Source organism: Ornithorhynchus anatinus, chromosome 16, assembly GCF_004115215.2.
Source record: "Ornithorhynchus anatinus isolate Pmale09 chromosome 16, mOrnAna1.pri.v4, whole genome shotgun sequence".
NCBI classification, from domain to species: Eukaryota; Metazoa; Chordata; class Mammalia; order Monotremata; family Ornithorhynchidae; genus Ornithorhynchus; species Ornithorhynchus anatinus.
The window spans coordinates 41,243,504-41,271,312 of NC_041743.1; the positions used below are offsets into that span (position 1 = coordinate 41,243,504).

General features: G+C 51.3%; 1 long non-coding RNA gene and 1 other non-coding gene across 2 annotated transcripts in view; one reads left to right on the plus strand and one right to left on the minus strand.

Moving 5' to 3' along the window:
- The first annotated feature begins 397 nt into the window (after nt 1–397).
- The window catches only part of LOC114817318, a 79,609-nt gene continuing 52,197 nt past the window's right edge, over nt 398–27,809 (plus strand). Inside the window, exon 1 of the long non-coding RNA XR_003765178.2 lies at nt 398–560. This is a non-coding gene — a long non-coding RNA (uncharacterized LOC114817318). The remainder of the gene's footprint in view (nt 561–27,809) is intronic.
- LOC114817599 lies at nt 17,381–17,518 on the minus strand. Its single transcript, XR_003765460.1, has one exon. It is a non-coding gene; the product is annotated as a small nucleolar RNA SNORA7 (small nucleolar RNA).

Genomic DNA, 27,809 nt, shown 5'->3' on the forward strand with positions numbered 1-27,809 from the left:
AATTTAACCAGGAAAAAGCTTGGGGGAGGAGATGGGATTTTAGAAGGGATTGGAATGTGAGGAGAGCTGGGGGTCTGACTGATAGGGGCAGGGAGGAGAGTTCCATGCCAGGGGAACAACATGAGCAAGGGGGTGGAGGTGGGAGAGCTGGTGAGTGAGGTACAGATTAAAGGTTGGCTTGAGATGAGGGGAAGCAGCTAATTGGGGACGAGCCGGAGAAGAGAGCAGATAAGGAAGGTGGGGCCAGATGGTGGAGAGCCTTGAAGTCGATGGCGAGGAGTTTTTGTTTAATGCAAAGAGACACAGGGAGCCAGTGGAGGGTTTGGAAAAAAGGAGAGACGTGGGCTGAGCGATGCTTCAGAAAGACGATCTGTGCAGCAGCGTGCAGCCTAGATGGAGGAGGAGAGCCTGAGGCTGGGAGCTCAGCGAAGCACTTGCGCCTCAATCTTTCAAGCCGAGAGACTTTTGCTCACACCGAGCCTCTGCCTCAGCTTCCCATCCCACCAGCCCCGGGGAGTAGAGCTGAACGAATCCTTTGTCTCTCCCCTCACTCATCCAGGGTGAGTAGCCATTTGGTCCAGGTGGGTGGATACAACTGCCAAAGTCACTTCCTGTGGGGCTCTCGCTGGGGGGGGACAGGGGGGGCCGCGGTGGCAGGGGAGGCGGGGTAGTTAAGGAAGGGAGGGGGAGTGTTCAGTGGCCAGTCAGCTCTGGTTTCCTCAGGCCTTCCCTGTGGACCCTTCCGCCCCCAGGTTCCATCACATCTGCCTTCAAACTAAGAGTCACTCTCCAAAGAAATGGCCGGGTGAGGAAGAGAATTAAGAGAAGCAGTCAGTCCAGTGGGCACGCTGCCTCTCTGCCCTCCAAACCAATTCCTTCTGCACCTGCCCCAACCACTGCCCCAGAGAGGGAGGCGGGATGCTGCAGGGTGGAGGGGAGGGGGCATTCATAGCAGGCACCACCCACACTCCTCTTGGGGTTGGGGTTTGGTGGGGGGGCAATGCCCAGGTCAGCCGTCTTGGCTCTGGTGGGAATCTGGCACCTCCCTGCAGGTACGCCAACTCCACTCTGGGGTTTTTTCCCCTTTTCCTGAAGCCATGGCAACCTGAGCTTTCTATTTAATTACCAAGACAGATCTGATCCCCCGAGAGGGCTGCCTTCCCCAACCCCTGTCCCCCACCAGTGGGGAAGGAGATATCTTACCCAGAATTCCCTCTGGAAATGGCTTGGAGTGGTGCTGAGGATTTGGGGAGGGGAGGCAATGACCTCTGAGAGCTCCCCGTGAGGAAATGGACATAGAGGGAGCTGAGTAGAGGGGTGGGGGGCCTATGGACGAGGTTCTCCTGGACGGAGCCAGCTGGGGGTGGGTTGGTGGGGGTGGTGGCAACTGGATGGAAGAGGTTGTGTTTGTGAACAAGTGGGGGTATGATTAGGAGAGAGGTTGGGTGTGTGAAGGAGCTCTGTGTGGATGGAGGGAAAGAGCAGGTTTTAGGGTGGAGACTTATGGGTACACAAATGTATGCAGATGAATGAGAAAGGGGTTTGTGCACATGTCAGTGTTTGGTGGGGAGAGTCACTTCCTCATCATGATCAGGCCGGGGGCCCAGCTCTCCCCCAGGACTGTTCTCTCTGAGTACTCCTGGACCTCATGGCCTCATTTTCCAACCCTCCCTCCCTCCTCGGGGGATGCAGAGGGAGTGGAGAAAGGGAAACAACAGGGTAGGCGGGGATGACTTTTCTTCTTTTACTCTCAGCCCACTGAACAGATGGAATACACCATACCCAGAGAGGTTGAGAGGCTTCCCCAGGGTCAAACAGCATGATAGAGGCAGAGCCTACTTGAGAACTCAGGGCAACAAACTCTCAGCTGATGGGGGAGAGGCCCTCTCCGTGGGGGGAGGGCTGAGAACTTGGGGCAAGCAACCTGGGTAGGGGGTCAAGGAAAAGGAGAACAGCAGGGAAATGAGAAAATAAAATCCCAAAGTGACCTTTTGAAAGCCAAAGGGAGGATAGCAGAATCAACCAGATTCCTATTTGCCAGGCACTATACTAAGTGCAGGGGTAGAGTCAAGCTAATCAAGTCGGACACAATCCATATCCCACATGGGGCTCACACTCTTAATCTCCATTTTACACATGTGGTAACTGAAGCACAGCGAAAAGTGTCTTGCCCAAACTCAAACAGCAGGCAAGCGGGAGATCGGGCAAGCGAACCCAGGTCTACTGACTCCCAGGCCCATGTTCTGTACGCCAGGCCAGCGTGATTATCAAGAATGATTATGGGATTTATCAAAATGAGGTTCTCGTTGTGCTAACACTCTGGAAAGACAAAAACGCTCTATAAAGACAAGGAATTGTTATTATTGTTATCATTATCATCATTATTGTTTTTGTCATCTGGCTGCCTGGTCAGGAAGCCTGAATAGCACCAAGAACACAGATGCTGGTGCTGATGCGTCATGAGACAGGCACCCCCTGGTAGCCAAAGCAGGTGGCAGGTCCGGAGTTGGGGGGTGCTGGAGCCCAAGACTCTGGCCTGTTTGTTGTACCCCTTCTTCTCCGAAGCAACGAATGAACTCTAACCTCTAAGCTCCTTATGGACAGGGAATGTGTCTACCAATTCTGTTGTACTAAATGCTTAGTACCGAGCTCTGCACAGAGTAAGCACTCAGTAAATACCACTGAATGATTAATTGATGGGCTAGGCCCTTCCAGAGACAGAATAATCAGCCTGAAGCACCAGCCTGGGCTCCAGGATACCTGGATTCCTCTCCCCTCATGCTGAGCATCCTTGGACAAGTCCTTACCCCTCTCTGGGGCCTCCCAAGCAGGCTAGATCTTATCGTCAGTGGAGAATCCTTCCCCACCCCTGGAGTCTCCGCTCCAGGACCTTGGACGTCGAGAGCGACCCAAAGCCACACGGAGGAGAGATGACCACAGCGGTCGGATAAATTTCGGGGAAAGCAATTTAAAAGCACATCAATTTTTATTAAGAGGGAAAATTAAAAGTTTATCTGACACCTAGGTAGCTTCAGTTCTGACTGGATAGAGCTGCCTCCAGAGCTGACAGGGCCATAAAGTGGGACAGTCTTAGAGATCTCAATTTTAGAGGCTGCTGGAGGTGGCAGGAGGGAGATTCTGAACGATCAGACAATCTACTTTAATAGCTGGGCTGTATTTTCAACTCAAGTACCCAGGTCGGTCAGAGGCTCCCGGACTCCCCTTCCATTCCCTGAACTGTTTGATGCCCCACCCCCAATAATTTCCCGGAAATCAATTGATCAATTAATCAGAGCTATTTGTTGAGCACTTACTGTGTGCAGAGCACTGTACTAAGCACCTGGAAGAGAACAATATAACAATATAATGGACACATTCCCTGCCCACTGTGATATAATAATAATAATATTCATTTGTTAAGCAACTACTATGGGTCAAGCACAATTCTAAGTGCCACAATAGATTGAAGTTAATCAGGTTGGACACAGTTCCTCTTCCACATGAGGCTCACAGTCTAAGTAGGAGGGAGAACAAGTATTGACAGATAAGGAAACTGAGGTCACAGAGCAGGCAAGTGGCAGAGTGCGGTTGAGAATCCAGGTATTCTGACTCCCAGGTCTGTGCTCTTTCCAATTGGCCATTCTGCTTCCGAAGCTGGCCACCTACGGGGATTTTACAATCCAGAAGGAGGGACTACTCCACCCATTCTATGTCTCCAACTTTATGCCTGGAAGTTCTTTTTCCACCCCTGCCTCTAACCCTGAATCCTCCTGCTGCAAAGGAGACCCAAGACCCTAGGGGATGCGGAAGGAGATTGTATCTACCAATTGTACTCTCCCAACACTTAGTCCAGTGCTCGGCACTCAGTAATACCATAATAATATGTTATGAATAACAGATTTCATTATCTCTCCCTTCAGATCCACTTAGCTCACCACGATAGCATCTGCATTGCCCCGGGCTCAGCCCAGCCTGGCGATTCCTGGGGCCGGACACTGGGGTCCCCTCCTCTGCCGAGCCTATGGGCCGTGACCTCCCCCCCAGGGCTCTGGACAAGGAGGGTCAGCCCGACCCCTCCTCATTCTCCTCCGCCTTCTCCTGGAGGTCCCCTCCCACTGTGGATTGGCTGCTACCCGGCATGGGGACAATGTCCCAACCCACCCGGGGCAAGGTGCAGTGCAGTGCCCTCCAGCTCAAAGGACAAGAATGATGGATTTCTCTCCTGGGGCTGACCTCCCCCCAGCTGAGTGGGGGGCTGGGCCGACCCCGCAGGACTATGGCTGTGGAGCACAATTCATGGCCTGTCAGGCTAGGCTGAAACTCAGGGAGAGCCGGGAGAGTCTGGGACCCAGGAGATGGCCAGGATGGACTGGGGGAGTAGATGAAGGAATTGGGTGGTGCGGGGGGGGGGGGGGGAGCGGGAAGGTCATCCAACACCAGAACACTGATGCTGATAAAGCAAAGTTCGTGGATGAAGCAGCATGGCCTAATGCTTAAAGCACTGACCTGGAAGTCAGAAAAACTTGGGTTCTAATCCCAGCTCCACCACTTGTCCGCTCTGTGACCTTGGGCAAATCACTTCACTTCTCTGTGCCTCAGTTACCTCATCTGTAAAATAGGGATCGAGACTGGGACCCCCACATTGGACAGGGACTAAGTCCAACCTGATGATCTTGCATCTACCTCAGTGTTTAGTACAATGCTTGGAGCATAGTAAGAGCTTAACAAATACCACTACTTTTTTTTGTTTCTACTCCGCCCCTTAGTATAGTGCTGGCACATAGTAAGTGCTTAACAAATATCATAAAAAATAAAAAAGGAGGCCTACAGCCAGTTAAATTGGCATGGAGACACCTTTCCCATTGCCCCCCTGGGCTCGGATCTCATCGGACTCAGATACTGGGGTTGGAGTTAAGCCCCAGGAGGGGCAGAATGGAAGTACCCCCTGGTAGCCTGATCGCTCCTGGAGCTCTGAATTTCTCTCTGCTCCTCCTCCTAGCAGATGACAGGAGGGGGGCTGGGTGCAGGAGGAGGCGAGAGTGGAGAGGATCAGGGAGCCTGAGAGCAAGACTCCCTCCCCGCCACCCCTTCTCTAATGAGGCTGGAGCCCAGAGCAGGGTGAGAAAACCTCAGGGCAAACTAACACAGGCCAATGGAGGGGGCCAATTGTAGGTCCTTGGAGAGTGGACCTGGTCCCTGATTGATGGATGCTTTGATTAACTTCTTGTCCTCAGCCTTCAGAGAGGTCCTGATCTTTGCACGGGAGGCGGGCCGGCAGACATGAGGACCATCCAATATTCTGAGGAAGGACACTTTCCCAGATCAGGATCACTTGGGGCAGGGGTGGTCTGATCCCGAGGACGGATAGGGATGAGGCTCCTTCTGCGCAGGAACACCGGGACTGGTGCCACAAAGAGTTTGACATTTACAGCCCACAGGATTTATAGGTCCCAAGTTAGGTATGCTGGAGTCTCCCAATCAGATATCCATAATCATCCAGGGGTGGCCACCAGCCGCATTGAATTTATGTATGTGTAACTTATTTATTTATATCAGTGTCTGTCTTCCCCACTGGACTGTAAGCTCATTATGGTCAGAGAACATGTCTGCCAACTCTGTTGTATTGTAATCAATCAGTCAGTAAACCAGTCGATCGTATTTCTTGAGCGCTGGCTATGTGAAGAGCACTGTATTAATTGCTAGGGAGACTACAGTATAACAGAGTTGGTAGACACATTCCTTGCCCACAACGAGTATTCTCTCAAGCTCTTTGTATAGTGCTCTGGACATAGTAAGTGCTCAATAAATGCCATTGATGATGATGATGATGAAGCTCTCCAACAGAGACCCCAAGCCCAAACCGGCACTGGGACACAACTGTTGGCATTATAATAATAATAACTGTGGTATTTATTATGTGCTAGGTGTTAGGTTATGGGCCAAGCATTATACTAAGTGCTGAGGTAGATAAAGATAATCAGGTTGGACACAGTCCTTGTCCCACCGGGGGGTCTCACAGTCTAAGTAGGAGGGAGAAATGGTATTTCACCCCCAATTTACAGATGAGAAAACAGAGGCAAAGAAAAGTAAAGCAACATGCCCGAAGTCAGGCAGCCAGCAAGTGGTGGAGCTCGTATTAGAACCCAGATCCTCTAACTCCCAGGCCAGTTTTCTTTCTACCAGGCCACCCTGTCTCTTTTAGCCTAAAGGCATAGTAGGCTGTGTCAATTGACTTTACCCAATAATAAGTGCAAAAGAGCAACAAGAACGCAACGGAAGTGCAACAGAGGGTATGGGTTGTGAGAGTCAAAGTGCTGAGATCATAGTTGTGAGGGTATGACCTCAGGAGAAGACAAATGAATCTGGGAAAGCCACCTGGAGGAGGCAGGAGTTCAGACACTCCAGTGAGAAGGGTCCACCCTGACCCTCTCCTCTTAGCAGTTCTGGGTTCTAGACTGCTGTGGCCACATGCTCAGACCCAGGGTCCCCAAAGAATTTTGTACTGGAGTGAATAAAGCAAACTCGGATTCCCCTTTCTACCTACAACCTGATTTCCTTTTGACCCACTGCCTGATTTCTTTCTGGGCACCACTGTTTTGTTTTGTTTTTCCTGGGTGCCCAAGCCCAGGGCTGGCTCTGAGACTGGGGAAGCCACAGCCATGGCTCTCCCAGGACTCCTCCTCCTTTGGTGGTTAGGGGGCCGGCAACCAGGAGAGTAAATGACCAGATCTGGCATCTCCTGCTCCCAGGGATGATCATCCCTCCTTCCCACTCAACTTCCTGCATCCGTGTCAGAGCCAAAAGCCGATTTCATTATTTGATACACAGCGTCAACGGAACCAATCTAGCCTGTCCCCCCCGCCCCTACCTCCACCCCTCTGGCCTCCCCTCAGCTCCTCTCGGCCTGTTTTCGCAGGGCAAGAGATAAGGGGCACGGTTAATTAAATTAGGCTCGGGCTGGATTTTGAGGCAATTAGTAGACAATTACATGGGCAAATTAGCGCTTAATTTGAAAGCAATAAATAAATCTGCATTGGCAGAGGGAGTCAAACAAGTCTCCTCCACACTGGCAGACTGCGTTCCTAGAAGCCGTCCTTGGGGTTCCTGAAGGGGTGCCAGCCTCGTAGAAACTCTTTATTAATAGTAGTAATAATAATAATAATGGTATTTGTTAAGTGCTTACTATGTGCCAGGCACTGTACTAAACGCTGAGACAGATACAAGCAAATCGGGTTTAACACTGTCCTTGTCTCACGTGGGGCTCACAGACTCAATCCCCATTTTACAGATGAGGTAACTGAGGCACAGAAAAGAGAAAAGATTTGCCCAAGGTCCCTTAACGGACAAGTAGCAGAGCTGGTATTAGAACCCATGACCTTTTGACTCCTAGGCCCGTGCTCTATCCACTATGCCATTTATTCATTCATTAATTCAATCTTATTTACTGAACACTTACTGTGTACAGAACACTGTACTAAGCTCTTGGGAGGGTACAATACAACAATAGACAGACATTCCCTGCCCACAACGAGCTTAGTCTAGTGAGGGGTTCATTCATTCAATCGTATTTATTGAGCACTTACCGTGTGCAGAACACTGTACTAAGTACTTAGAAAGTACAATCTGTAACAGCCTCCCCACTAACGGCCCTGTGAGAGGAGGAATTCGGAAGAAGCATGGGAAGACTGAAGAAGGGAAGAAAGAGGAATTGGGATTTGTGGCCAAAGAGGAAGAAGGGGAAATGGAAAAGGTGGCGGGGAAAGGCTGGGTAGCCTGAAAGCCTTTGGGTCAGAGTACCCAGTTCTGGACAGACTCACTGGCTGAAGCAGGGTCTTGGCTCAATCACTGACCCACTTGACATCCCCATTTCCCTAATATTGCAGAGGAATAGCAACCCCACTGAGGACCAGAAAAGAGTGGATGAGCTTACACTGCAGCCAACCTGATTGAAGTTAAACTTTAGAAAGAACTTCCTGGTTTTCACAATTGAGAGATGTAGGGATGGCATTGCCCAGGAAGGGTGTGGGTTCTTCTCCAGGAGATTTTCAGAAAAGAAGTCATTAGGTACACAATCTATCCTGAGGGCAGGGGGTTGGACAAGATGACCCTGCCTACCCCCAACGTTCTATAAGAGTGAAAAATCCTTTTCTCATCTGCCTGGTCCCATCCCCCTCACCCCCACTCCAAGGGGGCCACCAGCACCAAGACAGGCCCAGGCCCAACCAACGATGAGGGGAAGTGTGGAGAAGCTGAGGGTCAGCCCAGGGTCCCTGAGATCAAACTCCAAATCTCAGGGCAGGGAAGCCCCAGGCTCTGGACAGAGAAGCCCCTAGCCCCCCACCCTTGGCTCCCAGCCCCCAATCCCTGGGCTCCGGGTTCCGGGTTCTGAACTCCAGCCCCCAGAAAGCCAAGCCGGAGCCTCTACACAAACATGAGGTAGCGGACTTTCTCTTCTGCAGAAAAGCTATGAGGTGCAATAAGTGCCATAATTGATAGATGGATTGTTTGATTGATTGGGTGGAGGAGAAACCATTCTGCCACCAGAGGCGGGGATGGAAAAACTTCTACTGGAAGAGAAGCCAGAGCAGATGAAGGCCCCTGTGACTGGGAAGAGGGAGGCTGAGGGGACCAGGACAAATCCCTAGAATGTGGGCCAGGAGAGCCCTGTCTTCACTAGCCCCATTGCACCAGGCGGGCACCCATTGCAGACCGAAGCCAGTGGGTTCCAGACAAGCAAGAGGAAACACTCTTTCGCCCAGAGAGAGGATGAGGGGAGGAGCCCCAACCTGCTTCCCTCGATTTCTCTCAGGCCTGCAACCCCCAATTACTCCAGATTCATCTGGCTTCTGCCTTCTAATGTGGAGCCCTCTAATGACTGTTATTAAACTGGCGATGTGTAATTAAATGGCGCATGGCCCTGGAGTCTGTCCCAAGCAGAAATGAGCGGGGAGCAAAGCACAGACTAAAGGGAGGAATGGCAGGCAGGAGGAGAGGGAAAGGCTAGTGGAAAGATCATGGACCAGGAAGTTAGAGAACCTGAGTTCTAATACCAGCTCTGCCACTTGCCTGCCGTGTGACCCTGGGCAAGTCACTTAACTTCTCTGTCCCTCAGTTTCCTCAACTGTAAAATATAAATGAAAAATACCTCTTCTCTCTCCTCCTCCTACTACTACTAATAATAATAATGTGGGTATTTGTTAAATGCTACTATGTGCCAGATACTGTACTAAGCGCTGGGGTGTATACAAGCAAATAGGGTTGGAAACAGTCCCTGTCCCACATTGAGCTCACAGTCTCAATCCTCATTTACAGATGAGGTAACTAAGGCATAGAGAAGTGAAGTGACTTGCCTAAGGCCACACAGCAGACAAGTAGCAGAGCCCAGATTAGAAACCATGACCTTCTGACTCCCAGTCCTGTGATTGTGAACCCATGTTAGAAATCTACTTGAATCTACCCTAGTCCTTAGAACAGTGTTTTACACATAGTAAGCACTTAAATACCATAATAATGATAAAAGGAGGAGGATGAAGAGCGTCTAGAGATCATCCCTGCCACCTGCCAGGGAACCTGTAGATCCTTGCTCTGCTGGAGGAGAGGAGGTCTGGGGCCCAGCAAACCCAGGTGGGAAGGCCAAGGATGTGAACTTCTGTCCCAGTTCAGCTGTGTATCTTTGGGAGAGATGCTGTCCCTCTCTGTTCTGAGGGGCTCACCTGGGATTTGAGGAGGCATGCAGTGAGGCCTTGCTTGGACCCCTCCATTCTTCCTCTTGCAGATCTGCCCTTGGCAAGGGAAAATTTGAAAATAAGTGCTTGGCAAAGAATGACAACATCACTGATCACATTGCCAATCTGTCTGCCAGGGGGAGAAGTAGGCTGGGCGGTGAATCAATCAATTAATAATATTTATTGAGCACTTACTGTGTGCAGAGCACTGTACTAAGCCATTGGGAGAGTATAATATAACAGAGTTGGTAAACATTTTCCCTGCCTATAGCGAGCTTAAGGTATAGAGATCACTGGAACTTGTTTGCCTGGGTTTATGAGATCGGGGAGAGTGTCCCCGAGACTCCTGGAGGCCATCTTGGGTGCCAGATAATGCTGTACCTAGAAGCCCATTGGTTTATATTGGGCTTGTCACTGCAGTTCAGGGTTTTAGCAGTGGTTCACCCACTAGTTAAGAGGAGCATAATTGTAATTTATTACTTTATAGTAATGTCTGTCTCACACTCTACACTGTAAGCTCACTGTAGGCAGGGAACGTGTCAGTTTATTATTCTAGTGTATTCTCCCAAGAGCTTAGTACAGTGCTCTGCACACAGTAAACACTCAATAAATATAATTTAATGAATGAATGGGAGCCAGATGGGCCCTGAGAAGGAGGATCGGAGTTCCCTGACTCTTCTCTGCCTGAGACCAGGCCCTTCAGTCCCAGGTTGGGGTGCTGGGAGGGTGAGAAGGGGAAAGGACAAGGAAAGACAGAGGCTTCAGCCTCATTGGTGTGTGCTAGCCGCTCTCTCCAGATGCTTACTCACGCATCCTTCTCTTGCAATATTTACTGAGTTCTCTCAAGCTCTGTTCTTCATACAAAGTGGCAGCTTCATTATTCAGTCTTCCCCTCCCCTCCATCTCTTCTCCAAACTAGATCACCCCACCTCCCCACACGTCTCCCCATGGCTTTTGGTTGGAAGATGACGCTGCTGACATGAGATGAGAACCTTGGATGTTTCCATGGGTGTAAGACTCTTTTGTACACTAGGCCCATGGAAAAACAATCTTGTGCCTTTTAATAATAACTGTCGTTTTTGTTAGGTGTTTATTCTGTGCCAATCACTGCACTAAGCACTAGAGAAGGTTATATTATGATGATGTGTGTTAAGCACTTACTATGTGTCAAGCGCAGTTCTAAATGCTTGGGTAGATACAAATTAATCAGGATACAAGATAATCAGGTTGGACACAGTCCTCATTCCACATGGAGTTCACAATCTAAGTAGGAGAGAGAACAGGTGTCATCCTCATTTTACAGATGAAGAAACACAGGCCCAGAGAAGTTAAGTCACTTGCCCAAAGTCAAACAGCAGGCAAGAGACAGAGCCAGGATTAAGACCCAGATCCTCCAACTCCCCAACCTGGAATCTTGCCACTAAGTCATGCTTCCTTCAAGGAGCTTGGGATCTAAAGGAGGGAAACAGTACCAAATGAAAGGCAAGGCTGGCCTCTAGACTGTAAATTTGTTATGGACAGGGAATATGGCTGCTAATCCTGTTATAATCTACACTCGCAAACTCTTAGCACATAGTAAGTGCTTAACAAATATCATCCTCATAATATAATAATAATAATAATAATAATCCAGTACTTAGAACAGTGCCTGGCACTTAGTAAGCACTTAATACCATAATTATTATTAGTAGTAAGTGCTCAATAAATACTTTTGATTGATTGATTACCTGGTGACTTGGAGCCTAGAGAATTTGCGTGGGGTCAGCTTTTTGATGCCTCCCTCTCCCCTCTCCTCCCCGCTGACCTCCTCTGTGAGAGAAGGCAAGTGACCAGGACTCCAGGGAAGGAGCAGGCAGACTGTGCTCCTCTCCAGGACACCCCGAGAGTCTGGTAGCGTCTTGCCAGGTCCCAGAGGACACCAAACAGCCTTCAGGCAGGGTCGCTATTTGGAAAGGTGGGGGCATGGGGGAAGGGAGGAAGGGAGGTAGGAAGGGGAGGTGGAGCGAGCTTAAGGCCAAGGCCACAGAAGGAGTTAGTAGAAGTGAAGAGATTCAAACTTGAAGCCCCCTTGTGAGCTTAATAACATCCCGACTCCAGCAGGGACTCCGGGAGCAGCAGCAGGAGGGCCCAGTTACGCTTTCTCCGACCGCTGCGTTTAATTAATTAATTTCTTTTCGCATTGCAGCTTTTCCACCACTGTCTGCCTCTCCCCCGGCCTCTCCAGATGGCCCTGCTCTCCTGGACATCCTCTCTCTCTCTCTTTCTGAGGTCCGTGCATGCCTTTAATTAAAGCCTGGAGCGGGCGGCATGCATCCACCTGGGGCTGACAGGACTCCTGGGTCTCCTGACCCCCTGACCTCCGGGAGAGGGGCAGATGGGCACCCTCCAACTGCCTCTTCCCTTGCACTCACGCATTCACGAGTATACACACGTGCCCCCACCCCTCCGCACATTCACACATGGGTTCTCTGGGGAGGGGTCCAGGCAGCAGGGCAGAGGGGCAGAGCTGGGCATGGGACACCACGATGGGGCATGGGGGGAAGGGTTGGGGAGACCACTGAGTGGATGAGAAGTGGGAGAAATCAAAAGCCATATTTGTCCCACCCTTGCTCCCCTTCTTTTCCTCCTCAGCTACTCCCCACTAGCACCACATGACCCCCTGGCTGGGCCCCCCTGGAGGAGGGGGATCCCGACTTGAGGTGTATTCTCCCCACCTCCAGCCGGCCCACTATTGATCTGGATACTGAGGGGAGGGGACCTGGCCCTGAGCAGAGGGGGTGCGGGAGAGGTCGGGGGTCAGAGGAATGGAAGCACTTGTTTCGGGGCCCGGGGTGAAGTGGACGGAGCAGACCCGCTGCAGGGGAATTATTCCTACCCTCAACCTGCACCCCTGAGGGGCAGGAGAAAGCAGCAATCAAATAATTATTTTTATTGAGTGTTTATTATGTGCAGAGCACTGGACTTAGTGCTTGGGAGAGTACACTATGACAGTTCAATTATATTTATTGAGTGCTTACTGTGTGCAAAGCACCCTACTAAGTGATGTTCCCTCCTACAACAAGTGTACAATCTTCAGCAAGCAGGGCGATGGGGCTGGACAGGACGGGCAGCAGAGGGAAGCCCGGAATGGAGAGGAAAAAGGAAAACAAGGAGATGAGATCGAGGAATAAAACCCGCCAGAGAAAGAGAAGCCCAATTCATTGAGTGGTATTTATTAAGCCCTTACTGTGTGCAAAGCACTGGACTAAGCACTTGGGAAAGTACATTACAACAGTGACATGTTTACTGGGTGGTATGACAGAAGCATACATCCTAGGGAGAAGGTAGGGATTTTGATCCACTCTGTCCTTGTCAAAGGTAAAGCCACTTTGCCCTCTTACCCTCTTCCACCACCACAGCCCTCTGTTTTGCCCTGGACCCTGAGGGTGATGGGACACCCATGAGAAGCAGCGTGACCTAGTGGATAGAGCACGGACCTGGGAGTCAGAAGGACCTGAGTTCTAATCCCAGCTCCCCCACTTGTCTGCCTTGTAGACTTTGAGCAAATCACTTCATTCCTCTGTGCCTCTGTTACTTCATCTGTAAAATGGGGAATAAGACTGTGGGTCCCATGTGGGATGTGGACTGTGTTCAACATAATTAGCTTCTATCTACCCCAGCATTTAGTGCAGATTCTGGCATATAGTAAACGCTTAACAAATACCATAATTATTATGATTATCTCAGCCACAAACAGGGAGGCGTAGGGCCGGAGGGATCGTGTTGGTCTGGCATCGCCCCCCTCCCCCCCCCCCTCCCCGAGAGATGGGCCAGGCTGCAGGCAGGGTAAGGAAGTTATTGCTGCAGGCATGGGGCACTCCCAGAGGCTGGAGAGCAGAGAGGAAGTGCCAGGGGTGATGGATGGAGCAGGTCCGAGGGCCAATGCTCGCCAGCTGTCGATGCCTATCGCCCGGTGTCTGTGGGGTCATGGGAGCGGACGTGTAAGGATGCCGGGAGCCAGGCCAGGCCCACAGAGCAGCCTCATAAATCCAGTCTACACTTTCAGCTCAGCTCAGGAACACCACCATCAAGGGACGGGGATGAAGCTCGGGGGCAGCGGTGGAGGCTGGGTTGTCAATCACACATCCACAGACCCGTCCAACCTAAAGGAGTAGGACTTCTGCGGGATCACCCGATCAGGGCAGCCAGAGCTCTGCTAGTTCCCCGGTTTCTTCCTCGTATCTGTCTCTGTCTCTGGGCCCAAGTCTCTGTCTCTCTCCTAGACCTCGATGGGACGGAATGGCTGAGTTTCTCCACCTTTTGGTGCTGTGTGGGAGCCAACCCGGAAGGTTGGGTGTGAAGGAGAAGATAGTCTCAGAGTGTTTATTTTATATTTTTAAAATTTCACATCAGGGCCTCTTGGCCCAGCTTACAAATATATGCAAAACAATATGCAAATGAAGGCTTTGATTCCTTTTTGGCCCTGGATCATTGGCAGAGTTTCCAACGGGCCTGAACCACCACAGCCCGTCCAGACGCCCAGATCATTTTCAGTCTGACAAACCTGATCTACATTTCCTGGCCTGATCGGAGAACCCAGGACCTTGTCACTTTTTTTTTTAAATGGTATTTGTTAAGCACTTATTATGTGCGAGGCACTGTACTAAGAGCTGGGGTAGATACAAGCTAATCAGGTTGGCCATATCCATGTCCCACATGGGGCTCACAGTCTCAATCCCGATTTTACAGACGTGGTAAACTCACTGTGGGCAGAGAACATGTCTGCTAATTCTCTTGTATCGTACTCTCCCAAGCGCTTAAAACAGTGATCTACACATAGTAAACCCTCAATACCATTGACTGATTGATTGATGAGGTAACTAAGGCATGGAGAAGTTAAGTAACTTGCCCAAGGTCACACAGCAGATGAGTGGCAGGGCTGGCCGCCCTCACTCCTGCCACACAGTAAAGTGCTCAATAAATACCACTGATTGGTTGGTTGATCAGGACCATTCCCTTGCCTCTGGGCCATTCCCAACAAATCCAAATCCAGTTTATTCTGTGAAGCTTTTTGTGGGAGTTCTCTCAGCCCCCTGCTGGCTTCTCGCACCCTGCCTGGATCACAAGGTGCTTGGAGATCTTCATATAACCCCCTCTTCTCCCCTCCCACAGTGCTCCTATCCTCCCCTCACCCCAAGCCCGCTCTCGCTCCTGTAACTCTCCCCTCTACTGTTTGCTGCCTCCACAGCCCCTCGGCTCCTGAAGGGGCGGGGTAGTTCCCTGCTGGGGGTGGGGAAGGTGGGGTGGGCTGGTGACGGGGGTGGGAGAGAGAGTGTCTGCTTTTGGCAGTTTCCTCCGCCAGAGTCCCTGCTCCACGCTGCCTACTGCACACAAGCCACCGCCCCCACGCTCCACGGTAAATAATTAAAGACTGAAATAATACAGCAGATGGAAAGCAAAACAGAGGCCACAGAACCAGAGCCAAGCCAGGAAGGAGAGGAGTGATAAAGCCTTGGGCTTCCTCTCTTATTCCTGTTCTCACTTACTGGCCCCCAGTTCCCATTCTCTTCCACATCCTTGCCACCCAACCCAGTTCATCTCATCCATCCCCCTGCCTCCATGAGAGCCAACCCCTCCCTCAGCCCAGAAGCAGCTCTAAAATTGTGCAGGGGAAGGGGAACTCGGTTCCTCACTTCCTGGTGCTTTCTTTTGCTGTGGGGGTCTAACTTCCATCCCTCCCACTGCAGGAAATATGCACTGAATGCCCCTCGCTCTGCAGAGGGGCTCGAAGGGAGGTCAGTGTGGGAACATGCCGGATAAACTGGACATTCCTGGAAAAGTCTCCCGACTTCCTCCACCAGGGGTGGGCCTGTATGGTGTCCCTCAAGGCTTTTCTCAAATTTTCACTCTTTTTTTTTCTAGTATGGTATTTGTTAAGAACCTACAATGTGCTAGGCACTGTACAAGTGTTAGGGTAATTACAAGCTAATCGGCTCGGTCACCATCCATGTCCCACATGGGCACACAGTCAATTTCCATTTTACAGGTGGGGTAACTGAGGCAGGGAGAAGTGAATGGCTTACCCAAGGTCACACAGCAGGCAGGAGGCAGAGCAACCCAGGCCCTTCTGACTCCCAGGCCTGTGCTCTATCCACTAGTCCACACTGCTTGTCTTGGGAAGCTCACCCCCTGCTACAGCTACAGCTACCACCACTGTGCAGAAGGCCCCTAAATCCATTGCACTGCTCCGGACCAATCTCTTTTTCTGCAATTTTGTATTTCCTCATGCCCTTGGGACATCTTTACAGGGATACCCCACAAGCACTTGAAATTCACTGTCTCTAAAACAGATGTCCTCATCTTCCTCCAGCAAAATCTTCCCCTTGACCTCACTTTACCGTCACAGGTGATAACCCCACCATCTTTCCCATCTCTCAAGCCCTCATCCTTGACATTATTCTTGACTGTCCTTTTATCTTATGGTATTTCTTAAGCACTGGGCCAGGCTCTGAACTAAATGCTGGGATAAGTACAAGTTAATCAGGTCGGACACTGTTCATGTCCCACATGGGGTTCACAGTCTTAAACCCCATTTTACAGTTGAGAGAACTGAGGCACAGAGAAGTGAAGTGTCTTGTCCAAGGTCACACAGCAGACAGGTGGTGGAGCCAGGATTAGAAGAGGTCCTTCTGACTCCCAGGTCTGTGCTCTATCCACTAGGCCATGCTGCTTCCCTTTCAACCCCCACGTTCATTCGGTGGCCAAATCCTGTCCGTCCTGCCTCTGCAATATATTTCCAGAATCCGTCTCTCTTCCTCTCTATCCAAACTGTTACCACATTGATATAAATAAGCACTCTTCATTTCCCGCCTTGACTATTGCAGCAGCTGACCTCTCAACTGCCCGTCTCTCCGCACTCCAGTCCTTCCTTCACTCTGCTGCCCAGGTCATTTTTCAAAAATATTAAATTGCACACAATTCCCCACTCCTCAAAAAGCCTCCTTTTCCTCCCTTCATCAGGGAGAAACACCTACCCCTTGCCATTAAAGCACTCGGTTGGGACACTCTCCCTCCTGCTTCTCCACTCACTTCTCCCACCACATCACAGTTCGCAGTCTTAGTTCCTCTCCAGTCACCCGTTTCGTGCTCATTCCCCAGACCAACCCCCTGGACGGAACCAGTGTGAGAAACAGAGCAATCTAATGGACAGAGCATGGGCCTGGAAGTTGAAGGGACCTGGTTTCGAATCCCACCACTTGACTGCTGTCACCTCAGGCAAGTCACTTAACTTCTCCACGCCTCAGTAACCTCATCTGTAAAATGGGGATTAAGACTGTGAGCCCCACATAGGGCATGAACTGTGTCCAACCTGTTTGGGCTCTGTCTAGCTCAGTGCTTAGTACAGTGCCTGGCACACAGTAAGTGGTCATTCCTATTCTGATTATGTCATTGTTGTCTTACACCATCCATAGCATGTTTGATCCATAGCATCGCCATGGACGCATTTCTCCCCGAACGCCCCACATCCATCTGCAATCATTCTGGTGGTGCATCCACAGAGTTTTCTTGATAAAAATAAGGAAGCGATTTAGCATTGCCTCCTTCCACACAGTAAACCTGAGTCTCTGCCCTCGACTCTCTCCCATGTCACTGCTGCCCAGCACGGATAAGTTTTGACTTGTAGCAGATTGCCTTCCACTCGCTAGCCACTGGCCAAGCTAGGAATGGAATGGATATGCCTCTGCTTAACTCTCCCTCCCATAATTGAGACTGGTAGAGTACTGGAAACTCTCCAGGTGCGACCCAGAGAGGTGATTCTGATTATGGTGGGGGAGGAATCCCTACCTCTTGGAGCAGCACCCATCCCTCTCCCTCCTTGTGCTCTAAATCTCCCTCAATAAGGGACAAACTGCCCCTCTGTGGGAAGCAGCGTGGCTCAGTGGAAAAAGCCTGGGCTTGGGAGTCAGAGGTCATGAGTTCGAATCCCGCTCTGCCACTTGTCAACTGTGTGACTGTGGGCAAGTCACTTCACTTCTCTGGGCCTCGGTTACCTCATCTGTAAAATGGGGATTAAATGTGAGCCTCACGTGGGACTACCTGATTACCCTGTAATAGGCAAGAAAATAGGCAAGGCCCCAGCACTTAGAACAGTACTCTGCACGTAGTAAGCGCTTAACAAATACCAACATTATTACTGCAGAAGCAGCGTGGCTCAGTGGAAAGAGCACGGGCTTGGGAGTCAGAGGTCATGGGTTTGAATCCCAGCTCTGCCACTTCTCAGCTGTGTGACTGTGGGCAAGTCACTTCACTTTGTGCCTCAGTGACCTCATCTGTAAAATGGGGATGAAGACTGTGAGCCTCACGTGAGACAACCTGATGACCCTATATCTACCCCAGCGCTTAGAACAGTGCTCTGCACATAGTAAGTGCTTAACAAATACCAACATTATTATTATTATTGTCTCCCCTCAGGTCCCAGGGAGTTGGAGAGGTGAGTTGGGGAGAGCAGACCAGGAGCTGCAAGGCCAGAGGGGAGAGGGAGGAGGCCAATCCAAAGACACTGGAGGCCGGAGACCCAAGCCGGGGTCCCTCGGGGGGCAGGGGGCTGGGTAGGTGATGGGGGGGAAACATTTCTGTACCATTCGCCACTGAGCCTCGTGCAAAGGAGAGTCACGGTATGCAAATGAGCATCTGTCTCAGGGAGTCCCGCGCTCAGGCGCTTTTGGGAAGAGAGCTGCAGTGCCAACCCCGGGGAGCCCCGGCCCCTCCCTCCTGCTTTTTTGGCGGGAGTGGAGCGGAGATAAATCCAGGCGAGGAAGGAGCCGGGGGAAAGCTGTCAGCGTCCTAATGAGGCTTGAAAGCAGGCAGCGCGCTCCGCAAAGGTCTGGGAGCATTTATACAAATAGCCAGATCAGGGTCAGTAGCCGCAGACGGGGCCGTATTAAGATCTCCGTGGGTTCTGTCTCCTTGCCCGATACATCATCTCAATATTCTCCTGCCTCTCCCATCCCTTTCCGGGCCTGCCGGCTGCGAAGTCAGCTCCATCTGTTTAAATAGCAGCTCCAGCTCGCTCTGCTGGGCTAGGGACATCCTCGGCTCCTCCCTCCCCATCTCCGGACACCGGCCCAGCCCGCCAGGGCTCCTGGAGTGGAGGTGGCCGAGTGGCCTCGCTGGTCCTGATGGGCACTGCCTGGCAGTCTTGGCCACCTGCCTCAGGGGTGGCCTTTCTAGTTGGGCTCTTTCCTCCAAGGTCACCGATGCCCAGGGCCTGGTCCCCCATCCACACTGGCATGGATTGGCAGCCTGTTGCTTGGAGGGAACTGAGGGGACAACAGTATTCAACTCTCTCTAGCACTTAGTGCATGAGAAGCAGCGTGGCATTGTGGATAGAGTGTGGGCCTGGGAGTTAGAAGGGCCTGGGTTCTAATTCCTACTCCACCACTTCTCTGCTATGTGACCTTGGGTAAGTCATTCCACTTCTCTGGGCCTCAGTTTCCTCATCTGTAAAATGGGGATTGAGATGTGAGCCTCAGGTGGGATAGGGATGTGTCCAATCTGATTTTCTTGCATCCACCCCAGTGCTCTGTAGAGTGCCTGGCACATAGTAAAAGCTTAACAAATCCCACTATTATTAAACAAATACCACACAGTAAGCGCTCAGTAAATACTGGTGATGATGATGTTGAGATAATCCAAGATCAGACACAGTCCTTGTCCCACATGGGGCTCTCAGTTATGTGACCTTAGGGAAGGTCCAAGCAACCTGGAGGCAGAGGGATGGGCAAGATGGACATGATAATGTCCCCCTCTAGACTGTAAACTCCTTGTGGGTAGGGAATGTATCTACCGACTCTGTTGAACGTTACTGTCCCGAGCGCTTAGTACAAGGCTCTGCACATAGTAAGCACTCAATAAATAATAATAATAATTACGGCATTTGTTAAACACTATGTGCCAAGCACTGTTCTAAGAACTGGAGTAGATACAGGGTCATCTGGTTGTCCCTCGTGGGGCTCACAGTCTTCATCCCCATTTTACAGATCAGGTAATTGAGACACAGAGAAGTTAAGCTGCTTGCCCAAGGTCACACAGCAGACAAGTGGCAGAGCTGGGATTAGAACCCATGTCCTCTGACTCCCAAACCCGTGCTGTTGCCACTAAGCCATGCTGCTTCTCAATACCATTGATTGATTGATTAATGAGATCCCTGTCAATCTGAGGAGTCCAAGGGAGCAGGAGGGGTTGCTAAAATGAGAAGACTTGAGACCCTCCCCACATATCATCACTGAGAGTCCTGAAGGCTCCTCACAGCTTGCCTGGCCAGCTGATCGCCTGGTTCTGGGGCCAGAGGCTTCTAGACTTGGGGAATTAACAGAGCGAGAGCTAAAATCTCTCTCCCCTCATCTCTCCCAACCCGGCCTTTCCCTCCCAGGCCATCCTCACTATTGCCCGGACATCCAGCAACCTCACTGAAGGCCAGACAGACAGTTGGCCTTGGGAACGAGGAGAGTCCGACTGCAGGGACTGGGCGGGGAGGTACCCACCATAAGGGGTTGCCTAGGCAACCAGCATCCCACATAGCCAATCCGAGAGCGCCTCTCGGCAGTTCTTATTTTTAGAAGTTGCAGGGAGCTGAGCCAGGGTGTCCATATCTGACAGGAGTGGGGGGCAAACTGATTCAGAGGCAGTCCGGGGTGGGGTATGGCACAGCCCCCCCCCCATCCCCCCAATCCATACCCCTCATCACTTCCAACAAACTTCTGGTCTCTCCCTTTCTCCTTCTTGCCTCAGACTGGGCTGGGTGCTGGCAACACCTGTGTGGAGGCAGGGGACTGGAAAGTTAACCTCCAAAGGGCCCTGCCACATTTAGGTAAAACCCTGACCTGCTATGCCCAGCCCTTTCCCTCTAGCTGGCCATCCTGAACTATCCCGGGTGCTGGAGAGGAGTTGGGGTAAGGAAGAGGGCCAATGAGATATCATGGGATGGGCGGGGAGTGGAGGGCCAGGGAGAAGATAAAGCCTATGCTGGGGGTGGCCAGAGCTCACTTCTTTGAGGCCTGGAAGTCTCTGAGTGTAGGAAGGCGGAGGAATGCGGAGGAGAGGGGCTGCTCAAACAGAAATGCCCACTCAGCTTATCTTCACATGTGGGACTAATTCGATTCCTCTGGAAAACACCAGAGACTCAATCTGCAGCTATCTAATAAAGCTCCTTCCTCCTCTCCCCCTATCCAGATCTCCTGGCAGAAGAGGGAGGTGTGTGGGTGTGCGTGCGTGTGGTTGTGTGTGGATGCATCCATCCACCCCCCACCACCTGATGCCCTTACCAGACTAGACCTGAGAAGCCTGCCCCATGGGATGATCAATGATGCCCAGCTCACTACGCCCACCCACCCCCTCCCTCTTCCCTCCCACCTCCTAAACCAGCTCACGTCCCCTGTGAAATGGCACCAGATTCTGGGATTGGTCAGAATCTGCCCTGCACAAGGCTGAAACCATCCCCCTATTGCAGGGGAGGCATTGATTCAAACTCAGGACCCAGAGAGGAGTCTCGTTCCTAGCAGTATACACCTCCAGCTCTGCCCACCCTTTTAGACCTCTCTGGCCCCCTTCCCTTGTCCTGCCCATCAGTAATGCAGAACAGCCTCCCCCATGATGGGTGGAATGGACAAGGATATAGGGACTAGAACCCTGAAGGTCCATCCACATGATTGATTGATTGGTTAATAGATACTGTGCCTACCTGCTTGAGCCGGCTGGGTTGCCGTAGGAAATCAGTGAGGTAAAGTAGATCGGGAAGAGCTGATTAAGTGCTTTAAAGTCGATGGTGAGGAGTTTCTGTTTGATGGGGAGGCGGATGGGCAACCACTGGAGGTTCCCGAGGAGTGGATTGATGATTGTGTGCAGAAAACTGTGTCGTGGTCTAGCAGATACAGCATGGGCCTGAAAGTCAGAAGGACCTGGGTACTAATCTTAGCTTTGTTACTTGTCTGCTGTGAGACCTTGGGCAAGTCATCTAACTTGCCTGGGCCTCAGTTCCTTCATCTGTAAAATGGGGATTAAGATTTAAAATTAAAACCTGATTATCTTGTACCTTCCCCACGGCTTAGTACAGTGCCTGGCACATAGTGAGTTCTTAACAAATGCCATTTTTTTAAAAAATGACCCATGCAACAGAGTGAGGTAAGGACTAGAATGGGGAGTGACAGGAGGCACGGAGGTCAGTGAGGAGCTGATCCAGTAATCAAGCCAAGATATGACAAGTGCTTCAGGTATTTAAATTGGAAGGAAAACAGGTCACACTCAGCCATTCCGTCAGCTAGTTGGATATTCCAAAGGTATTGACTCTGGCAGCTCAGCTCCCAGGATTTGGGTCATTAACCAGATCTCTGCCCCATTCCTAGTTATAGACACGGGCTAACAGAGCTCACTGGGTCTCTCCAGTGCTCCTCCTCTTTCCCTCCCCTCCCCTCTTTCTCCTCTTTTCTCCCCCTACACCTTCCCCACCCCTACTCCTTCTCCATGACAACCTACTATCTCCCTCCCCACTACTCCTTCTCCTCCTATTGCCCCTTCCAGAGAGGGAGGATTGTGAACACAGAAGGCTGATGAGGGGGCTGGGGTTCGGAGGCACCTCTAGGCCAGGGACTTTCCACCACCACTCCCTTCCCCCAGCATACACACTTTCACAGTCGCCTGTTAAGCAAATGAGTCAGCCCACCCCAGGTGCCTCAAGTCAAACAGCCGGCCCGCCTCCACCATCCTTCTCCCGCTCCTCCCTCTCCATCTCCAGTCCTCTGATGGGTGTGGATGACATGCGATGTGTGACGTGTGTGAGTATTGGAGGCAGAGGGGTGTATGTGTGTGTATGTGTGGTGGGAACGTGACTTGTGTGCTTGTGGAGAGAAATGTGGGAGTGGGAGTGTGTGATGGGTGATGTCAGGGGACTGGGGGCGTGCGGTGAGTTTACGTTTCTATGAGAGTGAGAACGTGCATGATTGTGACTGGGAGAGGAGGTGTGTGTGTGGTGTAGGTAAGAGTGTGTGTGTGTGAGCGAGCGCATGACCTGTGTGCTTGCGGAGAGAAGTGTGGGAGTGTGTGGTGTGTGATGTCAGGGGACTGGGGGCGTGCAGTGAGTTTTTGTTTCTATGATAGTGAGAACGTGCATGTGTGTGATTGGGAGGAGATATGTGTGTGTGGTGTGTGTAAATGTGTTTGTGTAAGTGTGCGATGTCAAGGGAATGGGTGTAAGGGTGAATTTATGTTTCTCTGAGAGCAAGAAATATGCGTGGGTGACTGGGAAGGTGTGTATATAACTGTTTGTGTCTAATGTGTGATGTCAGGGGACTGGGGGTGTGAGGTGAGTTTATGTATTTGTGAGAGGGAGAATGTATGTGTGTGTTTGTGTGTGATTAGGAGGGGAAGAAGGGGAGTGAGTGTGTTTCTGGGAGCGAGTGAGTGAATGAATGAGTGAGAGTGTGTATGTGTGAGGCTCTGCCCCTCCCAAACCCCAGTCGGATCAGGAGTCCATTTCCATCCCCTGGGCAGAGACTGAGCACCCAACGTGCCCTCTGGCCTCGAACCCTCATCCCAGCCTCCACCTGTCCCTCCCTGCCCCCATCCTACCAGCCCTCCTTTGTGCCAGACCACGGCGGGGGTGGCGCAAGCGGGCTGACCCGGGCTTCCCACTGCTTTGATGTCCTTTTCATCCCCCAGGGTGCTTCCGGTCAGCTCCTTCTGTTGGATTTCTTACGAGGAAGCCAGGCTAGATCCAAGTTCCGATGGGGGGGCCCTCCCCCTGTCTTCTCTCACACCCACTCCTGCTTCTCTGCCCAACACCTGACAGATTTCAGAATCCCACCAGGGATCAAAGTCTGAAAGACTCTGGGATGGAGACAGAGAAGGAACTGCTGGCTGTCTCCTCCTCTGGCTGGGTAACTCCAGTGCTTAGTACAGTGCTTGATACACAGTAAGTGCTTAACAAATGCAACGATTATTTTAGGAAATAGCATTGCCTAGTGGAAAGAGCAGGGGCCTGGGAGTCAGAGGACCTGAGCTCTAATTCCAGTTCTGCCACTTGCAGCTGTGTGTCCTTGGGCATCACTTCACTACTCTGTGCCTCACTTTACTCACGTGAAAAGTGGGTTATTCAGTATCTGTTCTCCTTCCTACTTAGCCTGTGAACCCATGTGTGCCAGGGCCTGTATCTGATCTGGCAATTACATATCTTACCCAGCACTAAGTACAAGGTTTGGTACATAGTAAGGACTTAACGAATACCGTAAGTGTGATTATTATTAACTAATGGAATGAGCAGGAATCAGGGAGTCAGGAGGCCTGAGTTCTGGACCTGGCTCTGCCCCTGGCCTGCTGTGCAACCTAGGGAATGTCACTTGGCTTCTCTAGGCCATAGCTGCCTCATCTGAAAAAGGAAGGCAATAACCCAATCTCTCCCCTACCTTCAAGGATGTTGTGGAGACAAATGATCTGAAAGTGTTTGGGGAAATAACAGCACAATCTACATTCAAGAAATTATTACTATTATTGCTAAAAAGCTCCCCTGAGAGGTAAAGTCAGCTCCGCCAAGCTCTGTGCTTACCTATCCTGGTTAACTCCTTCCTGCCTGGGATCGCTCAAAAATATAGGCTTAGGGAGTTCCCCAGCCCTAAGACCCCCCGAAACCCAAGGTCTTCATGCTAAATGAGGCAGGCCCTGCCCACCCTGAAGGACTCAATTCCTAATGGAAAGAGCACAGGTCTAGGAGTCAGAGGAACTGGGTTTTAATCCCTGCTTCACTATTTGCCTGCTATGTGACTTCGGGCAAGTGGGACCAAGTCACCCAACTTCTGTGGGACTCAGTTTTCTCATCTGTAAAATGGGCATTTGGTACATCTCCATCCTCCTTAGACTATGAGTCTAATGAGGGCTAGGGACTGTGTTTGATCTACATATGCTCTATCTACCCCTGTGCTTAATACAGTGCTTGGTACCTAACTGTTGTATTTGTGCTTATTATGTGCCAGCATATTAAGTGCTGGTGTAGACACAAGATAATCAGATCCCACAAGGGGTTCACAGTCTAAGTAGGAGAAAAACAGGGATTGAATCCCCATTTTACAGATGAGAGAATTGAGGCACAGAGAAATTAAGTGACTTGTCCAAGGTCACACAGCAGGCGAGTGTAAAAGCCGGGAGTAGAACCCAGGTCCTCTGACTCCCAGACCCGTGTTCTTTCCACTAGGCCACGCTGCTTCTAGTCCCTAGTAAATACCAAAATACCGTCATCATCTTCATCGGATAAGATGGTCCATCTCTCTGCTCTGTCCAGATTATGAAGGTCTCAGAGTTGGAAGCACATGAGAGCATCTGGGGCAAACCGGCTGGGCACAAGATATTCACCCACCACCCAGGCAGCATGGGGTGGAGGGGGTGGAAGGAGTGAGCTGCCCCTCCCTGGGTCCTATCTCTACTACAAGCTTAGACAGCCGGACCCCTCCCCTTCTGGAGTTGTTACAAATCCCACCCCCGCACAGACCCCGCTGGCACCTCTGCTCAGCCTTTCTGCCCGCCCCCGGAACCCACAATTAGGTTCTTTGCCAGGCGCTGTTGCCTGACACTCTGCCACCTTAATTGCAGCCTGTACCCCAGAACCGGTTGGCAACACCTCACCCATTCTGGCTGCAGCTACTCTCTCTGTCCTTGGGTGTGTCCGAGTGAGTAGCTGGACTTCCCCACTCCCTAATCCCACCTGGTTCAGGCCATGCCAGCCATGGGGGTCATTGACCCTCCATCCCTGAGGAACCCAGCCCTCAGACCTTCTGGCCTACAGTGGAAGAGCCAGGCCCCTGGCTACCAGCCCTGGATGGCTCTGGGCCAGAATCCCAGATGGGGTGGGTCCATCCAGGACATATTCCCTTGGTTCTCCTGGCTCCTCGTTTTATATCTCTCCCTACTCCACCTTTTTTTTGGGGGGGGGGTGATTTTTTTAAGCACTTACTATGTGCCAGGTACTATAATAAGTGCTGGAGCAGGTACAAGATAATCAGTTTGGACACAGTCAATATCCAACATGGGGCTCACAGCTTTAATCCCTACTTTACAGATATGGTAAATGAGGCCCAAGGTCACCCAGAAGACAAGTGGTGGAGCTGGGACTAGAACCCAGGCCTTTCTGACTCCCAAGCCCAGGCTCTGTTCACTAGGCCAATCTGCTTCTCCATCTTGGCTCAGCAGTTCTTCCCTACTTCCCTCCTCATCTGTCTGATTCTGTCACAGGGGAAAATAGCCTGGCTGCAGCTTGTGGGCACAGGTGCTCATTAGACTTCCAGCTTTCCAGTCCCCAAAAGAGGGAGGGTGTCCCAGGGTAGGATGTGCCAAACATTGTGCTAAGCACTGGGGTAGATATGAGATAATCGGGATGGATACAATCCCTGTCCCACATGGATCTCAACAGTCTAAGTAGGAAGGAGAACTGGTTTTTAATCCCCATTTCACAGATGAGAAAACTGAGGCATAGAGAAATGAAGTGACTTGCCAAGATCACATAGCAGGCAAGTGGCAGAGCAAGATTTGAACCCAGGTCCCCTGACTCCCAAGCCTGGGCTTTCTCCACTAGGTCACACTGCTTTGCAGAGCCTTGGTCTAGGCCTAGGGAACAGGACTCCTGGTGCTGGACTCTGGTCCCCACTCAAGTCCTTTCCTGGGTCAGACAGATGATCAATCCATCAATCCACGAGAAGTGAATCAGAATCCCAGCTCAGCCGCTTGCCTGCCGTGTGACCTTAGACAAGTCACTTGACTTCTCTGGGCATCAGTTACCTCATCTGTAAAATGGGGATTAAGAATGTGAGTCCCATGTGGGACAGGGACTGTGTCCAACCTGATTAATTTGTCTCTACCCCAGCACTTAGCACATGCCTGGCACATAGTAAGCACTTAAATATAAAAAAAACCACCTGAGGTTCTGCTGGCTGCCCTGCTGGACCCCCATCCTCAAAGTCAGGGATGGACCTTCCAGCACCCCAATCTCTCTCCCTTGAGAGTTTAATAATTGTGACTTCTGTGGTAGATACAAGATAATCAGGTCAGATACTGTCCCTGTACTAAAGGGGCCCCCCAGTCTAAGGAGGAGCAAGAACTTCCCTCTAGCAAGCAAATAGCCCTTTGAGGCAGGGGGCGGGTAGGGCCCGAGCTCTCTTGACAATCTGTTTACACGCTGGAAAAAATTATTTTCTGTTTGCATTTGGCTGGTGGCAGCGGAGGAAGCCAGCAGTGCTCAAAAGACCTGTTTCCAGGGACCCCTTTTGCAGCCACCCCCCAACCAAGTTTAGTTCTCTGCTTGTTGCTCTGCCCTGGCTCCCCACTGGCTGGCTCACTGCCTCCGGACTGCTCTGAATGGCCGGGCCCCATTGGGGTCATCTCGGGCAGCCCCCTACCTCCTAAAGGGGATGATTTCTCTCCGCTCCTTGTCCCTGGGCCAATGTCACCCTAGCAGGTGGAAAGTTTTTCCTCGTGTCAAACCCGAATTCCTCCTGCTGCAACGGAAGCCCGTTTGCTCCCTCAAGGCTCTCCTAGAAGGCTCCCGGGAGAGACTGGGGAGTGTCCCACTGGCTCCATCTGACTCTTTCCCTTTTCCTCTGGGGCTTTTGCCTCCTCTAACCCTTCCACTCTCCTTCTCTCCACCCCACTTTCCATCACCTCCTTTCCTGTTTCCTCGCCTCCCTGGACAGAGCCTCCAACATCTGGCCTCCCTTGGCCGGGGAAGATGGGCAAGGATTGTCGAGGCAGAACTGGCACGAGGGAGCCAGAAGGGCCAGCCAAGCTCCGGCAGCTGCCCCGCTCTGGACATGGCATCAACCAGCTCTCTACCAGGCACCTGGAGCCTCAGGACAGACAGGTGCCAAGCTTACATGGGAGCTTGGGAGAGTCTAACACAATACATTTGGTAGATCCGGTCACTGCCCTGGAAGACCTTAAAGCTTAGAGGGAGCTAGCAACCTACTGGATTATAAATGTGCACTGACTGTACCACCATTCACTGTACTAAATGCTAAGGTAGATAAGGAGGTCAGACACAGTCCCTGGACCAAAAGAGGCTCTCAATCTAAG